At 44.6% G+C, this 14,350-nt stretch overlaps 1 protein-coding gene across 1 annotated transcript in view; it reads right to left on the bottom strand.

The window, feature by feature from the left end:
• Positions 1–14,350, bottom strand: part of PCDH15 (protocadherin related 15) — a 1,072,490-nt gene that overhangs the window by 755,234 nt on the left and 302,906 nt on the right. Inside the window, exons 5-7 of the mRNA XM_068951042.1 lie at positions 1,397–1,524; positions 602–881; positions 225–438 (exon numbers count right to left, since the gene is read on the bottom strand). The gene's annotated coding sequence lies outside the window, so the exon portion shown is untranslated. The remainder of the gene's footprint in view (positions 1–224; positions 439–601; positions 882–1,396; positions 1,525–14,350) is intronic.

Genomic DNA, 14,350 nt, shown 5'->3' with positions numbered 1-14,350 from the left:
ACTTTTGCAACTATTTTTTGCAATCTCTAAGAATCTTTGTCACTATCATTCACAACAGATGACAATCCTGAAGAGGACTCACCTAAAGAGTCTTCTAAAAGTAACGGTTTCTTTGTCCCTAGAGCCCACTAGGCTAGTGCACGTTACTTATTTCTGTTACTTATATATTAGCCACCTGAGAAGAAAGATTTTCAATGGTATCTGATTGACCTTTAAAAACTTACATTACTTATTGATGGATTACAAGTTGGAGGTCAAGAATTGGCTAAATCACGACTGACTGAAGCATGCAGCGTCTGACCAATGCAGGAAGGCATTTGAAGAAGCTCAGTCGGAATAATCAGCTCATCCTGTCTCAGGTAAGTCGAGACTTGCACAAATTGTTAGGAAATGGCTGTTTCTCCGCAGTAGGACTGAGTATGAAATACTCGTCTCAGTCTAGGAATGAACAAGAGACAAGGTAACAGCGCATGCAAGTGTAAGCGAAACTTAAACAGAAATCTGAGGTTAAGACAAAAACATTACTGTTAACTGCATTTGTTTTACAGCCACATCACATGGAAGATCACCCACTGTTCAGCGTGGATAGAAAAATACTTACACACACCATGCGGCAATCTGTCTTTGCATTATAGTGCCTGAGAGCCTTCTCAAAATGCAACGCAGGTTGTTCTCTCTCTCAGAAAAAAGGCTGACTCTTTTCTTGGCGCGAGACACCACACATCTCCCGGACCCTGCTAACAGTACACAGACGTGGAGGAGAACACGCAGGTGTAGGCACTATAGCAGCTCTGCTTCTCCACTGAACGTTTGTTCTCCTTCACTGTCCTTGAACTTTCATGCCTTGATCCTCACTGTTTTAGTCTGCGTTGTCAGCTCACCTGAGAAAAGGGAAAAGCAGCTATATGGTCTCTGAACACTTACTTCATTCACATTAGCAAAAAGGTATCCATTCTTAGCTCTGCCTCTTCACTAACCTTTTCGGGACAAATCAAATAAATTTGGCAGTAGTAGTAAACTCTATTTAAAAAGTAAAACAAGATGCTCGTTTCAAGAGAGGGCAAGGGGAGTTTTCAGTTAAAACACAAGGCTTGAGTTCAAGGTGTTTGGTATTACAGACTTTAGGGACTTCAGGTTCTGCTATCGCACGTACCCAGAACTGCCTCTACCTCAACAGGGCTAAGCAGTTCAGTGTCCCGTGAAAGTCCAACTGCTCTATTCGAACGAGGCATTTCCACGCTTAGACTTCCTGCGAGCCGTATTCTGAACCTACTCCCAAGGCTCAAAGCTGACAAGACCGAGTTTGCATGCCTAGGTGGTGACGCTATCCTCTTTTTTACGAAACAGGCTACCACGCACTCAAAGAGCCTGCGGGAGACCATCGCTCTCTGCCCACCTTCTTCTGAAAGGGTCCAAAAGAGTGCCCGAAATAGAGGCTACACAGCTGTCCTGGGAGACAGGAACATCTTCCAGCTCTTCAGGTTCAAGTCATGCAAATTGACATGACGACAGGAAAAGATGAACCTTAGGAAAAAAGAAAAGAAGAGGAATTTAAGATTAATCGATCCAGAGGGAAAGAGAACACGTATGGAAGAATATAAGGCATTACACTAGGGGAGGAACGCTGTGCTCTGGTAGTCCCTGACCCAGAGCAGCTATTACAATTCCTGTTCAGCGTAAACTGCTAAAAATAGATCAGCAGAACCACAATCTAGGAAGCCTAAGTCACAGTTCTCGCTTCTCATAGCTGTTTCCTCATTGTTTACAAACATGTCCTCTGCGGGTGTTGGTTTGTTAGTGTGTTTTAAGCGGAAATAAAGCTGGGAATCTCCAAGCATTCCAGCCTTGGGTAGACACGAGGTCACTGGTTACAGACATCAGCATGGTCCAGTTATTATCATCGTTTCCGATCATTCGTTCTCAAAAAAGAAACCGTGGGAACGGATACAGCACAAAAACTTAGCAGAGACATAATGGAGGGAAAATGACAGATTAGAAATATTTATCTAAAAAGAGAAACAAAGGGGAAACAAACATATATAAGCTAACGAATGACACGAAAACTTTAATTGGTCTTAGGGGAGATACTTTTCTCATGACAGGAGAGCAAGGAACCTCTAGAAACAATAAATTTAAAGTACTATAAGCGAAGACGATTTTATGCAACATAAAATTAGTCCAAAGAGTTCAATGCAGCAAGATATTCTTGAAACAATGAGCCAATTTTTTTTTTAATTACAGTCACGTATGTGAAAACAAAGTTACATTAGATCATCATAAACTTATGAAGATAAGGATATAAAACTCCATGCTCTAGGAAGTAAACCAAGTACCACACCATGTGGAGGCTTGAAGAAATTTCTCAGATGGACAAATTAGGAAAGAGGATTTTTCTGCACCGCTCTCCAATGCTTGTGGCTCAGGAAACAGCCTGAGACCAGATTCTGGACTAGACAGACCATTAGTCTGATATAATACAACAATGCATAGATTCTAATGCTTACTCATTTGAGCCTAAAACTCAAAGAGCCCTAATTATGAAATACAAGCCATAACATCGATAACATTTTCCTCAATGTTATTGTACTTGACAGATAAAGTATCCAGTTCTATTTATTTTTTTTAAATTAGGGAAGAAATTTACAGTAATATATGCCAACGACGTGGTTCTTACTGCAACACCAACTTGCTCAATAATGAGCGCGGCAGCAGCCCAAAACTAAGTAGGACACGTGACAAGGCCTAGAAGTTGGGTAATTGGGAAGAACGACTCAAAATGAAGCAGCTCAATTGGAATTCCTAGGCAGGAATAATCCCATGCACCAGTACAGGCTGGGGGTTGACCTGCTGGAAAGCAGCTCTGCCGAGAAGGACCTGGGAGCCCTGGTGGACAACAAGTTAAACATGAGCCAGCAGTGTGCCCTTGTGGCCAAGAAGGCCAATGGTCTCCTGGGGGTGCATTAGGCAGAGTGTTGCCAGCAGGACGAGGGAGGTGATCCTGCCCCTCTCCTCAGCCCTGGGGAGGCCTCACCTGGAGGACTGTGTCCAGTTCTGGGCTCCCCAGTACAAGAGAGACATGGCACTCCTGGAGAGAGTCCAGCGGAGGGCTACCAAGATGATTAGAGGGCTGGAGCACCTCTCCTCGGAAGAAAGGCTGCGAGAGCTGGGCCTGTTCAGCCTGGAGAAGAGAAGACTGAGAGGGGATCTCATCAATGTGTACAAGTATCTGAAGGGGGAGTGTCAAGAGGATGAGGCCAGCCTCTTCTCCGTGGTGCCCAGCAACAGGACAAGAGGCAACGGGCAGAAACTGAACCACAGGAAGTTCCATCTGAACCTGAGAAAGAACTTCTTCCCTGTGAGGGTGACAGAGCATTGGAACAGGTTGCCCAGAGAGGTGGTGGAGTCTCCTTCCCTGGAGAGATTCAAAACCCGCCTGGATGTGATCCTGGGCAATATGCTCTAGGTGACCCTGCTTGAGCAGGGAGGTTGGACTAGATGATCTCCAGAGGTCCCATCCAACCTAAACGATTCTGTGATTCTGTGAAAGTCAATTAAAAAAAACATGAGGATGCAAAACACAGAGTAACACATTTTCATGGGAAAAAAAAAAAAAAACCTTTGCTGTAATCAGGTGGTAAGCTCTTTGTTAATTAGCTGTTTTGTTCAGGTTCATTAAGGAGCTGTGGTCTAGCCAGTAAATCTGGGCAGACTGCGAGGAAGAGTTAGGTTTACCTCTCAAAGAGGAGGCTGTTTCAGCCTTTTTCAGCCTGTGATGCAGTAAGTGGCATTTATTGCTTGTAGTCATCATTTATGCTCGATTTTATTATTTCAGCTATATTAATCACTAGAAAGAAACGTACCTGCACTGCACACACCTGAAATGATCATACAACTTTCATACACCATGTGGGGTCCCCTAACCACAAATTCCAGCTACGTTTTATCTATTCTGAGAGTGTCACTTACATCACTGTCATTTAACATTGTATTTTTTTCGTGTCTTCATTCAAGCTTAGTAGTATTTCTGTAGGACTTCAAATATTTTTTAAGAATCGGTATGTTTCCATCTATGTGAAAACGTGCAGTTCTAACCTATTTAGAAATGTGGCATTTAATCAATCTGAAGGAATAAATCCTATTAATGTTTAAGAAAATAGGCTTCGATAAAATCAGGCACAAATACTGTGAGAAAGCATATGGGTAAGGTCATTTTTCTGTGATCATGTATAAGTGTTAAATAAGTACCAAAATGCCATACAGAAAATAGAAAGATGACATTATACTATACACAGAACAGAGAATTCAAAGAAAAGAGCCAATAACAGGATATTATCAGTAAGATTTATAGTACAAAAAAAAAATCCTTCCTTACGCAAATAACTTAACCAAATTGCTTTTCATTGTTTGGTTACTACTAATAACGCTATTAGCTTGATGGTGTTTCCACCAGTAATTTGGTGTTCCTTTTAGCGAACGCGAGGATGGATATATTGGTTTACGAAGAGGGCTCAGCCCAAAGCTGTCCCCAGTCCATCAGTGCGATCTCGTACCAGGGAAACGCCTGCACAGCTCTCTCCTCACAACGATCTCCCTACTGCATCCCACCTCTTCACAACGTTCATTTCTTTAACGCAATGGCCATTTCTCACTCTCAGGCAAGTGGCCCAGCTTCCAAGGAAGCTTTCAGCAATCTCTGTGCTCTTGGAGACCTCTAGCTAGGCAGTCCTGTTTATTTGTCTTGCTCTTTTTGGAAAGAGCTTAACGTTTTGTTGCCTCGCAGCATCTGTACGTTCAGTCGATATGTCAATCCAAATCGAATCTATTCAGTTAGGCAAATCAACAGAGGCATTTCTTATCCACTGAAAACATGCATAGAGAAATCTGAATAAAGATGAATAAATAGAATAGGATAACATAATCAGCAATGTCCCAAAGTCCCCGGAGAAAGAGTAATACAAATTTGGGCAGGAAATACATTCTGGATTGCCGGCCTTTCTTATCCCCTTTTAAAGCTTAGTCCATCTAACTCTCGGATGCATCGCGGACCCTCAGAGAAGTGAAGGACTTGCCGTTGGTACCAACTCCTGGCTAGGCGTTGGCACGCCCAAGCTGTCGCAAGACGCAGCCAGCCTGCTAAGGTACCGCTAACGATCGTTCGCAACGTGAGACCTTTTGAAGTATGTTAGTTTAAAATAAATAAATAAATAAATAAATCTGTTCTCATATAGCACGGCCGCTGGGAGGGGAGACGGTATTTCCCAGTGTTCCAGGCCCTCTTCCTTCGCTCCAGCAGACCCTCTCCCCATCTGGCCGCACAATGCTTTGGGGGGCCGCTCACGTTCTTACTTGGACCGAACGCTAATGTATTTGGATGCTACACGTGTGCCGAGGCCCCTCTGCGCTCTGGGTGAGATGCATTTTGGCTTCCTGCGTACCGCAGAAGGCCAGCTGAACAATCACATGTGCAAATACCTCAAGCGAGACTCGCTGGACCGAAGGAGTAGCTTGGGCCAAACGCTCTTTATCAGTTACCGTCCTCGAACCTCGGTGGGTAACGTGGGGTTGAGTAACTGAACTGAACCGAGCAAACGAACCGAACTGACTCACTGAACCTAATCGGTAAGTAACTGAACCACTTCCCTTGTGACCATTTGTGCTCGTCTGTAACCCTGGCTAGCAGAACTCTTCCCTACCAGACCAGTTTATTCTCTTCATTGCAACTGTTTGCTAAATTGTGCCCCCGGATTGTGCTACGATTTACCTGCCGCATCCTGAGCGCTGGCGCAGCCCGTCCAAAAAGGAGGCTCAAGCGCAGCTGAGGAGGAGAGCGCCAGGCGGCACCGGCTCAGCTCAGCCGCGGTGGGGCAGGACGGCTCAGGGCGCAGCCCGCGCTGCTTCCCCTAAGCGAGGAACTCGGAGGAAGCTATTTCACTGCTCACGGCGGGGCACTTCAGTGAGCAAGTTCTTCCGTGTGTTTCTTCACGGCCCGGGTCCTTTACGATATGCCAGCTGCGACGTGTATTTACCACGGAACGAAGGGCTGAAGGAGCAGTCGCTATGTTTAGCTCCATGCAGCCAGAAATGGAAGTTTCCTTTAAAAAAGGAAAAGGGACCCGGAGCCCTGGCAGCCCCATAGCTGCTCTAAGAGGCAAAACTTCCTGTGCTCAAGAAGATGCTGTCATCAAAACGTCAGCACGGAAGAGCTCCTGCTTCACAGCACAGTGCTCCGGCCTGTTTCACCGAGGACTGCAACAGCCCTTCGGTTTTCCTTAATCCAATGGCATCCTGTGATTTGCTTTCCCTTCCGGCTTCAAAGTCTTCCAGTAATTCGTGGGTATGGCAGAAGGGAGATCGGGGTAGCATTCACTGCGTGCGGAAGTTTCCCTCCGGGGAAAATTAGGGAGAGTTTTCCTTTTCTCCTAAGGAAACGGAGCAATAACATGTTCTGAATAAAATCTGCGTGTTCAAGTTAGCCAGGATGATAATCAACTGAATACTGCGAGCAATGACGCTCAGGAGCAATTTAGAGGGTCCTCTAGGACGTTCAGATAGGTCATCATCTGTATTAACTCAGGTATTTTGAAAGGTAACGTCAGAAATGCTATGGTCTTGACTAAAAATTCAAACAGTTCCAATTTAAAGCATAAATGGGATCCACGCTGTCCAAGCCGGGCAGTCGTAAGCCTTCTCTGCAGCTGGCACTTACGGAGGCAACTCGAGACAATGAAACGGTTTTCTTAAATAACACATGTGGCATCGCTGGTCCTTAAGAGTAATTTCCATCTGCTGCTGAAATAGCATTGATATAGTGAAGGTCTCCTTTAAAAAAAAAAAAAAAAAGAAAGAAAGAAAGAAAACCCCAGGCTAACTCCTGCACTCTGCTCACGCGACTCACCTCCCGGCTGGTTTCGGTGGGGCTGATTCAAGGCGACTGGAAGGCGTTTGCAATGCAGGGACCAGGTAGGCTGAGCAGTATGTATTTCAACATATTCACGCTCGTGTAAGCGTAGAGTGAGGTGAGCCCTGGCTCTGTTAAGACAGCCACCAAGGATTTAGAGCTCTGCAAGGTCTAGGGATAACAAAGAGCTCTCTAACCAAGTGAAGAGAGAGATGAAACGCCAGTCCTGCAAGGCACAGTGCCCTTTTCCTTGAGTAGCCACACTGCAGGCTGCTTCAGGTTTAGGCTTACTATAAGCCAGCAGAGGCCTGCAAGAGCAATTTCTATACCAACACGTTACCTGAGGAAGACAAAATGAACAGGGGGTCCAAAGGTGTGCAAGTTCTGGACTGCCTCATTCAGAACTAATTGCCTGCTGTCTAATACAGAGTTCTGCGCTGAAGGGGCAACTGTACTTCTGAATTAAAATAGGCCACTGTTTATTTTTAACATTTTGCATCCGTAGGGAAGCCCTACAGGCAACAGAAAACAGAATGGAACGGTGCAGTTTGTAAAAGGGAGAGAGAGAAAAACAGACAAAAAAGGGACTAACTCAGCCTGGGAACATGAAAAATAAGAATTAGTAAGATCTACATTTCATTCATATAGGACATCATGTTTTTAACAGACTGAAGGTCCAGAAGGCAAATACTCACAAACTTTTAAACATTTGTCTATGCAAACAGGTATTGACTCACACTACTGCGGTTTAAAAAAAAAAAAAATCTATACACCTATGTGATTACATATAACATTCTGTATTCAAAAGCAAAATGCATTTAGCAAATTTTAATAGACTATAAATATTGTCATGTTTTCATTCAGAAATGACTTAAATTATATTTCTAAAGAAAAGGATTCAAGATATGTGCTATAGTGTGGTAACATTTAAAAACAGGAAGGCTATAGCAATGTGCGTTTCTGGCAAAATAAGATGTATGTGTGTAGACAGGGAAATAAGACCATTTTATTTGCTATTAGTGCTCTCCCATCGACACTGAGCACCATCAGGGTGTTAGCATCACTCAAGAAATGACGTGCTGTGAGAAAATCGCGATAATCCATTCTTGTTCCAAAATCAGTGACTATTTTTCTCATGTGTTCATAGGGGTTTTTTTTCCCCCCTCTCAATAGAAATTTTATGGATTATTTAGAAGGAGGAGAATCTATACTGCATAACAAATGTGTAACTAAATTCAAACTGAATGAATAATTCTGCATTTATACAGTAGACTGACACATTCATGAGCTTTCCAAATGCACTTCGCAAATTGATTTGCTAACTACATGCATTACAGGCATCGTTTTCAGCCCCTCCTGGGAGAAAGATAGCTACAGTTCACTATACGTAATAGCGATAAGCAAAAGTTTAGTAAGCAGTGCGAGAAAGATGAATCATTTGGAACTGCCAAGGGACGTTTTAAGAGTACAGCATAACTATCAAAACTAGAACTGGACCAAAATAATGAAGTTAATATTCTTGGATAACTTCCATTAGGTAGCACCAGTAAAACAAAGACATAGATCCTTTCCCCATCTTTTACATACAGTACACGGGAGTGAGAGCGGGAACGTATAGAGTGAAATTTCACAGCCCCGAGGGCAGCAGAGGACATTTTTGTAGAGAACTAGCAAGACAGGGCCATGCCAACCCCCACATTCCTATCCCGAGACCTCCTGTATTTCTAAGCTGCCACCACCGCTCACAGGATGCAGGCAGGAAAGGCCTCCCTGCTTATTGGAGCTCCTTGCTTCCCTTTTGTGAAGATTTCTAGAGCAAGAAGGCTTGGTAAGTGGGCAGAGGGTGTCTTCTATTCCACTAAGTTCAGTGGACAATCAGGTCAAAAACAAAGCTTTGATCAACACCAGAGTTCTCCTACTGTTTGTGTCCCGATCTCCAGAAAATCTGCAACAAACAGGCATTTACTGTTCCACACAACACAAAGAAACCTAGGACATGAATCATCTGAGTCATCTGTCTAGAAAATACGAAATAGCAACAGCTCCTTTGATGCTAGGGAACCAAGAACTGCCCGCACCTTGTTGGCCTCAAATCAGCTGTTAGGCAGGTCCTTTTACAGAGGAGAAAACATGTTCATAAGCACTCCACTGCATCAGAAATAATGGGCATTTCTATTCAGGCATTTAATTATGTAATAGAGTTCAGCTTCAAAATTCTCTTGGCTATTTCCTTCACGCTCATACCCCTTGCAACGTTTTGCCTCTGCTGAACAACAACAGCCCACAGGCTCTTGAAACCACCAGCTCCCTATGGGAAAACATTTCCCTCAAAGACACTGCCGCCAGTATAGAAGCGCGATCCTCTGCTGCTGGAGATCACTCGCTTCTGGGAGTTTTCAAATATATCCTCGGCAACGCGTTGCTTTCGATTACACCCTGCTGAGAAGGAGGAAAATCCCCTTCCCCAGAGCTTACGGGCAAGCAGGGCTCACCCTCCAGCGGGACACGTGCGACCTGGAAGTCTGTTTGTGTCTAGTTCAGGGTTAACGCCCTCCAAAACCATACGTGTTTGTGTAGGTCTTGACACAGCTACAGCCTTGCGGTAGCCGGCTCCCTTTGGAGGATGGTCCACACACGTTATTTTAATGGAGCGACCGACTAGCACCAGCCGGCGTCAGGGAACGCTGGAGGAGAGAAGCGCGACGACGACTCCTGGCTGGGCCCTCGGCCCGCCGGTCGCAGCGCCCCTCCCGGCGCTCTAGCGCAGTCCCTTTGGGGGACCCTAAAAAAAAAAAAAATCCTAACTTTTTAAACTCAAAGGACCTAAACGTGGAGGTATTCAGTCTTCTCCACAGCTGTCGTTTTCTCTCCGTCAACCGAGCGAGCAAAGCATCTCCGTCTGCGGGCCCGGAGAGGCGGCCGCGCTCGCTGCGGGGCCGCCAAGGGAGCGGTTTCCCTGGCAACGACCAGCACCGGGAAGCCCGCTGGATATCCGGCTACTCCTCCGACTTTTCCTACTTCAGCTACGCAGAGAGCCCAGTTGGGTAGTAAGCACCCAAATCAAATCAACGGCAGCACAAGGAGCCGCCCTGAACGCAGCAACACCAAAGACGATAAGGTTCTTCTGTTTGCTCTTGAGTTAAACTGAAGCCAGGTTTTGCACGTACGTAATGTTTCGGCGCAACGTATCTGATAAACTTTTTTTCCTCCAAATTGTAGCATGACCTGTGTTTTCTTCTATAGACACCGTTTCATAGGAAGTCCTATTTTGAATGTGGTTTTAAAATGTATACAACTTTATAAAGCAGTACTTAACATTTTTTTCCATCTTCCAGAGGTAGTTTTGTATGTTGTTCTATGTTTTTAGAAGGCTCATTTTAACAAGGCTTTTAAAGTGAACAATTCAAATTCTTATTATGTTTTCCCCAGTGGGTTTTGCTAATACAACAGTAGCAGATACTGTTTTAATATGTTGAGCCTATTTTGCTAGCTGATACAAAATGTGAAAAAATACATGAAATTCAAATATTGCATTAATCTAAGGAAAGCTTTGCTGATATTTGCCAGATATTTTGCTACTATTTGCGAGGAAAATGATCTTTGCTCTCCTCAGTGCAACGGTGATCTTATTGAAATATGTACCAGGAAGTCTTTTCACATCCTTTTGGGGCAGATTATAGAAGAACAGGGCATTGCAAATAATACAATGAAGATCCTTTATCATGAATGTATTGCCTTTTAAAACGGCCCCGAAACCTCTGTTACATTTTCTGTCTATAGAAAAATGAACATTTCTATCACATAAGTCCTACACTTTAGTTTTAATTTTGGCCAAATGAAAAAAAAACTGAGGCACGCAACAGATTTGCATCAGGTAGAGGTCTGGCCCACTGAGCTTTTGATCTGGACGGTCATACAGCTGTGAACGTGGGTGCGCTCATTTAACCCAGAGAAGATCACATCCACAGATGAAAAACGTAAGCAAGAAAACACACCTACTGGGCATAAGGGAAAACAAATGATGCTTTATAGCACTGACTATATAGTTAAATATATTCTATAGACAGTCTGACTACACAGTGCTGCAACAAAGAAAACGAACACTGCAAAGAACAAACTTTGTTTCGTTTAACTTTCTCAAGACCCATAAACGGACCCCATGTCCGTTCATTTTGCAAAATCCTTGTCTAACTTAAGTTTGGACCAGAACAAGTTCCCTATATGCCTACAAAACTGCCGGTGATATGCAGAAGTGCCATCATCTCAGCTGAGCTGGTGCGAATGCCTCACCAAAGATCATTTGCGCTGCACAGCCCGGGCACTGCTGCAGCTAAATCCTGTGAGGACCAACACTGGTAGGCTTGGAAACCTTTAAAACACAGAAAACTTGCCTGAAAACAAGATGCTGAATCCATGGCAATTTTCAAGCGCTGGTCCCACTCTCGTTAAACTCTTTGCTACGCAACAGTGCCGAAACTAAACATTCACCGTGACGTGCAAAGGCTTAAGCCTCTGCCCAGGGAAATTTCGATCCCCTCTCTCCTTGCAGCTGAGGACCCTTGGAGCGGGGTCCTTCAGAGGATAAGCTCAGCCAAACTGGACAGTCTCTGCAGGTCAGTTAAAGCTGCATCACTGGCCAAAGAGAAAGCAAAAGTCAAATGACTATCTGCATACAATGTGTATTTTCTCCTTGGGTTTTTGGGGGTGTTTCTTGGACTTCAAGTAGAGGCAAGGACACTGAGCTAGACTCACGCAAGTCCCAGCTAATGCAATAAGCAGTATTTGCCCCCTGAAAAATGCACCTGTGTGAAAAATTTAACTTCAGTTTTGAAAGAAAATGTTTTAAAAATTATTTGTCAGCCATCTAGTCGGTTGTCAGAAGTGCCTTTACGCTACACCGTTGCCATTTTCATCACAATTCCTTGTGCTCCAAGGAGTCTTTTTAAGCAAATCAGAGGGAAGGGCATTTTCCCCCAAGCAGGTCTGCAGTGATGGTACGGCTGCCATCCAGGTCCGCCTTGACCAGCGTGATACGGTTAGTACCATATGGATTGCATTTTACTTTGTATTTCAAGACATCCCAGCAGAACATTAGAAATTTAAACCTTGCTTTTAATGCAAAGACTTTCGTTAGCCTTCGGATGTAACTGGAATAAAGTAGGAAGACGACAACGTTCCTGGTGTAGGAAACGGCCTGTACGCCCATCAGACCTCAGTGAGTCATGTATTTTTACTTCCCCTCCGCCCTCAAAGCGAGTCTGTTCGATTTGCTGTAAGGAACAGGAGCACCGGGTTTACCGCGGCACTTCTAAGGGAGTATGCGCATGCCCCGCTCCTACAAAACACAAATATTGATTCTAAGAGAATATAAAACCAAAACAGTTCAATAAAGTCTTTTCTGGCATCAGTAATAAGCCATTTCCAATATAAGTGCTATGATCTTAAGGTCACTTACTAAATACGTGCTTGCTTTTTTATCGTCCGTTTGGCAAATCGCTTCCCAAAGTTAATTTGTATTAGCATAATGTCAAACAGTACGGGAAAACTTAGTTCAAGTAGTTTTTTGGCAGTCAAAAGCCTCCTTTGAGAAATTATAAAGAACAAACATATATTTTGGCAGACTGGATTATAACATCTCCCACAGGCAGGATTTTGGTACTTTTGTGATTGGAAACATTCAGCGCTGCAATGAAGAGTACTTCCAACAGCTGAGCTTAGCAGTACTGGCACGGAGAAAGAGGGTTTTTTCCTTATTTTAACACCCCTTCCTTTTGCCTGCCACCGACGCACGTACTGTACTAGAAACAACAGAAACATGCAGAGGTGGTGGTGTGGAGGTAGCCGCGCGTGCTTTCTACTCGCATTTCCTGCGACAGCCAGCCGGCCAGACCGGGCCGGGGGCAGACGGAGCAGGAGGCGCTTGTGCGTCGGGGGCTTCCCCGGGCGGAGAGGAAAGGGGGCAGGCAGCAGGTCACGGGCAAGAAACACGGGGCCTCTCGTCTGTGGGAGCTATTGGCACTTCGCTTGATGGCGCCCAGGAGAGTCACAAGCAGATCTGGGACAAAGCGGAGCTCCCGAAGTACAGCAAAAATGGAATTGCGGGGGGGAAAGCTAGAAAGGGGGCATTTGATAGCGCTTGGGAGGACCGGCTCAGAGACGAGGCAGAGCACTGAACGCAGGGCGGGGGGGTACGCTCTGCAATCCCGAATGCGATAGGGCTCACGGCGTTTCCAGCAGCTGAACTGAATACACGTTATCTAGCGTGTTATCAAGAAACAAATCCCAGAGGAGGCTTATAATTCTGTTACATCCATACCATCCCGGCCAGCCACCTACGCTATTTTTCGTATACAACGCACCAATATCATGTTCCCCCTTCTTAGGTTTGTAAGCGTACAAGCTGCTTCCCTAGGAACGACCGCGGGGCTCAGAGGCGCCCACCCAGTAAGATTCTGAACGCCTTCGGTTGCACGTTAGTGTGCAACTACACGTGTGCTCACACGCAAAAAATAAGCAAGTTTCTCCTCTCGTTACGTTACGCCACAACATACAGGCTGCAGCCTAAATAGTGAAAACCGCTCCTTGCCATAACCATTTTCTCCCTGTTTCAGAGACAGCACGTGCAATACAGGCACTTCTTTTACAAATGTAGACGATTTGACAGGTGGAGCAACAAAAGCAAATCCTGGCCACCTCCTTCAGCAGACACAGCCCAGATGACCTGAAATTTTTACACTTAAATAAATACCTTCCTCCGAAAACCTACAAGCATCCTAACAGCTGAAAGTGCCTAGAGGAATTTTCAAAGTTCATTTCTCCAGCATGTTAGAATTCTGACTCTGTTTTCACAAAATCATACACGCTTCATGAGCGGAAACTGCAGCACAAACATTCTTCCTGGAAATAATAGTCTCATGCTCACATTACATCAAAGTTTTCAAGCATGTAACACTATCAGTATGGAAAGTTCATATGTGTCACTGGGAAGCATGCCCCCGCATTCAAGGGAGTTCATGTCTCTTAGCGTGAACCGTCCGTAACTGTGCTGCCTACTTCAGAAGAGGTTATTTTGGTTACTGCGCTTTTAGTACTGGGGAAATGCAAACTTCCAAAATCTAACAAAAAAAGAAAAAAAAGAGAGAGAAAAAAAAAAGAGAAAACTCACGGACTAGAGGTATAATACTTCACTAGGAACAACAGCCAACCTCTAATCCAGCTGCCCTTGATGGTAAATCGTTCTAAAGCGCAAACTGTTCCCGGGAAATGCAAGAACATTCAAGAGGTCTGTCTTTTACAGGTGGCTCCAATGATCTCTGTTGTCCCAGAGCGTTATGATTTATCATTCAATCATGTGAGACTGGCAGCTCCTGAAGGATAATAACGTTAAAGGGCACAGGTTACCTTGTACAGCGTTGCCAAACACTTTTTCCACTGCTACAACTTTTGTTAAAA

The sequence above is a fragment of the Struthio camelus genome, chromosome 7, assembly GCF_040807025.1.
Source record: "Struthio camelus isolate bStrCam1 chromosome 7, bStrCam1.hap1, whole genome shotgun sequence".
NCBI lineage: Eukaryota > Metazoa > Chordata > Aves > Struthioniformes > Struthionidae > Struthio > Struthio camelus.
This window is presented reverse-complemented; position numbering and strand designations above follow the sequence as displayed.